Source organism: Mustela lutreola, chromosome 4 (assembly GCF_030435805.1).
Source record: "Mustela lutreola isolate mMusLut2 chromosome 4, mMusLut2.pri, whole genome shotgun sequence".
Taxonomy (NCBI): domain Eukaryota; kingdom Metazoa; phylum Chordata; class Mammalia; order Carnivora; family Mustelidae; genus Mustela; species Mustela lutreola.
The window spans coordinates 170,736,967-170,741,417 of NC_081293.1; positions in this window are offsets into that span (position 1 = coordinate 170,736,967).

A 4,451-nucleotide genomic window follows, 5' to 3' on the forward strand; every position below is an offset into this window, starting at 1 on the left:
GTCTATAACCTACAATGGCAGAAACATTAGTTTGGCAGCAGACTTATCCACAGAGACCTGGCAGGCCAGAAAGAACTGGCATGATATATTCAGAGCACTAAACAAGAAAAATATGCAGTCAAGAATACTATATCCAGCTAGGCTGTCACTGAAAATAGAAGGAGAGATAAAAAGTTTCCACGACAAACAAAAACTAAAAGAACTTGTGAACATCAAACCAGCTCTACAGGAAATATTGAAAGGGGTTCTCTAAGCAAAGAGAGAGCCTAAAAGTAACATAGACCAGAAAGGAACAAAGACAATATACAGTAACAGTCACCTTACAGGGAATAAAATGGCACCATATTCGTATCTTTCAATAGCTACCCTGAATGTAAATGGCCTAAATGCCCCAATCAAAAGACAAAGAATATCAGATTGGATAAAAAAACAAGACCCATCAATATGCTGTCTGCTAGAGATTCATTTTAGACCCAAAGAGAACTCTAGATATAAAATAAGGGGGGGTGGAAAACCATTTACCATGCTTATGGCCATACAAAGAAACCTGGGAAGGCAATCTTTATATCAGACAAATTAGACTTTAAACCAAAGACTAAAATAAGAGATGAGGAAGGACACTGTATCATACCTAAAGGGTCTATTCAACAAGAAGATCTAGCAATTTTAAATATCTATACCCTAATATGGGAGCAGCCAATTATATAAAGCAATTAATAACAAAATCAAAGAAACACATTGACAATAATACAATAATAGTAGGGACTTTAACACCCCTCTCATTGAAATGGACAGATCATCTAAGCAAAATATCAACATGGAAATAAAGGCTTTTATTTGCATAAAATCTGGACCAGATGGACTTCACAGATATATCCAGAACATTCCATCCCAAAGCAACAGAATACACATTCTCTAGTGCACATGAAACATTCTCCAGAATAGCTCACATCCTGGGTCACAAATCGGGTCTCAACCAGTACCAAAAGATTGGGATCATTCCCTGCATATTTTTGGACCACCATGCTTTGAAACTAAAACTCAGTCACAAGAGGAAAGTTGGTGAGAACTCAAAAAATGGAGGCTAAAGAGCATCGCCCCCCCCCCCCAAGATTTTATTTTATTTACTTGACAAAGATCACAAGTAGGCAGAGAGGCAGGCAGAGAGGGGTGGGGAGGCAGGCTCCCTGAGGAGCAGAGAGCCCAATATGGGGCTCAATCCCAGGACCCTGGGATCATGACCTGAGCCAAGGGCAGAGGCTTTAACCCACTGAGCTGCCCAGGCACTCCTAAAGAGCATCCTATTACAGAATGAATGGGTCAACCAGAAAACTGAAGTTTTTAAAAATTCATGGAAACAAATGAAAATGAAAACATAACTGTTCAAAATCCTTGGGACACAGCAAAGGTAGTCCTAAGAGGAAAGTATATAGCAATACAAACCTTTTTCAAGAAACAAGAAAGGTCTCAAATACACAACCTGACCTGACATCTACAGGAGTTGGATAAAGAACAGCTAAACCCAGCAGGAGAAGAGAATAATAAAAATCAGAGCAGAAATCAATGAAATCAAAAGAACAGTAAAGAGATCAATGAAACCAGGGGCTGGTTCTTTGAAAGAATTAGTAAGATTGATAACCCCCTGTCCAGACTTACCAAAAAGAAAAGAGAAAGGACCCAAATTAATAAAATCATGAATGAAAGAAGAGAGATCAATCCAACACCAAAGAAATACAATTATAAGAACATATTATAAGGACAATATGCCAGCAAATTAGACAATCTGGAAGAAATGGATGCATTTCTAGAGACATATAAACTATTAAAACTGAACCAGGAAGAAATAGAAAACCTGAACAGACCCATAACCAGTAAGGAAACTGAAGCAGTAATAAAAAATCTCCCCAGAAACAAGAGCCCAAGGCCAGATGACTTCCCAGGGGAATTCTACCAAACATTTAAGTAATTAATACCTACTTTCCCGAAACTGTTCCAAAAAATAGTACTCTTCCAAACTCATTTTATGAGACCAGCATTACCTTGATCCCAAAACCAGACAAAGACCCCATCAAAAAGGAGAATTACAGACCAATAGCCCTGATGAACATGGATGCAAAAATTGTCACCAAAATACTAGCCAATAGGATCTAACAGTACATTAAAAGGATTATTCACCACAACCAAGTGGGGTTGATTCCTGGGCTGCAAGGCTGGTTCAACATCACTAATCAATCAATGTGATATAATATGTTAATAAAAGAAAGAACAAGAAACATTTGATACTCTCAATAGATGCAAGAAAAGCATTTGACAAAGCATCCTTTCTTGATCAAAACTCTTCACAGTGTAGAGATAGAGGGTACATACCTCAATATCATCAAAGCCATCTATAAAAAATCCACAGTGACTATCATTCTCAATGGGGAAAAACTGAGAGCTTTTCCCCTAGTTAGGAACATGGCAGGGATGTCCAATATCACCACTGCTATTCAACATAGTACTAAAAGTCCTAGCCTCGGCAATCAGACAACAAAAAGAAAGAAGTCAAACTCTCACTCTTTCCAGATGATATGATATTTTATGTGAAGAACCCAAAAGAGTCCACCCCAAAACTGTTAGAACTCATACAAGAATTCAATAAAGTGTCAGGATATAAAACTAATGCACAGAAATCAGTTGCATTTCTATACACCAACAAGGCATAAGAAAGAGAAATTAAGGAGTTGATCCCATTTACAACTGCACCCAAAACCATAAGATTCTTAGGAATAAATCTAACCAAAGAGGCAAAGAATCTGTACTCAGAAAACTACAGAATACTCATAGAAGTATTCTATACTTTTATAGAATACTCATAAAAGAAAATGAGCAAGACACAAAGAAATGGAAAACATTCCATGCTCATGGATTGGAAGAACAAATATTGTGAAAATGCCTATGCTACCTAGAGCAATCTACACATTTAATGCAATCCCTATCAAAATACCAGCAACTTTTTTCAAAGGAATGGAACAAATAATCCTAAAATTTATATGGAACCAGAAAAGACCCTGAATAGCCAGAGGAATGAGGCAGAAGGAGACAAAGACAACCAATGCTGGTGGCATCACAATTCCAGACTTCAAGTTCTATTACAAACCTGTAATCAAGACAGTATGGTACTATCACAAAAACAGACACATAGATCAATGGAACAGAATAGAGAGCTCAGGAATGGACCCTCAACTCTATGGTTAACTAATCTTTGACAAAGCAAGAAAGAATGTCCATGGAAAAAAGTCTCTTTAACAAATTGTGTTAGGAAAACTGGACAGCACCATGAAGAAGAATGAAACTGGACCATTTCCTTACACCACACCCCAAAATAGAATCAAAATGGATGAAAGACCTCAACGTAAGAGAGGAATCCATTAAAATCCTTGAGAACACAGGCAGTAACCTCTTTTACCTCAGTCACAGCAACTTCCTAGAAACATTGCCAAAGGCAAGGGCTAAAATGAACTACTGGGACTTCATAAAGATCAAAAGCTTTTGCACAGCAAAGGAAATAGTCAATGAAACCAAAAGATAACCAACAGAATGGGAGAAGACATTTGCAAATGATGTAACAGATAAAGGGCTAGTATCCAAAATCTATAAAACTCAACACCCAAAAAACAAATAAGAAATGGGCGGAAGATATGAATAGACATTTCTGCAAAGAAGACATCCCAATGGCCAACAGACACATGAAAAAGTACTCAACATCACTTGGCCTTGGGGAAATACAAGTCAAAACCTCAGTGAGAGACCACCTCATACCAGTCAGAATGGCTAAAATTAACAAGTCAGGAAACAACAGATGTTGGTGAGGATGCAGAGAAAGAGGAATCCTCCTACACTGTTGGTGGGAATGCAAGCTGGTGCAGCCAGTCTGGAAAACAGTATGGAGGTTCCTCAAAAAGTCGAAAATAGAGCTACCCTATGACCCAGCAATTGAACTACTAGGTATTTACCCTGAAGATACAAATGTACTGATCCAAAGGGGCACCAGCACCCCAATGTCTATAGCAGCAATATCCACAATAGCCAAATTAAGGAAAGAGCCTAGATGTCCATCAACAGAAGAATGGATAAAGAAGATGGGATATATATATATATATACATATATATATATGCACATATATATACACACACATACATACATATATATATACATATATACAATGGAATATTATGCAGCAATCAAAAAATGAAATCTTACCATTGCAATGATGTGGGTGGAACTAGAGGGTATTATGCTAAGTGAAATAAGTCAATCAGAGAAAGAAAATTCCATATGATCTCACTGATATGTGGAATTTGATAAATAAGACAGAGGGTCATAGGGGAAGGGAGGGAAAATGAAACAAGACTAAACGATATAGGGAGACTCTCAATCTCAGGAAACAAACTGAGGGTTGTTGAAGTGG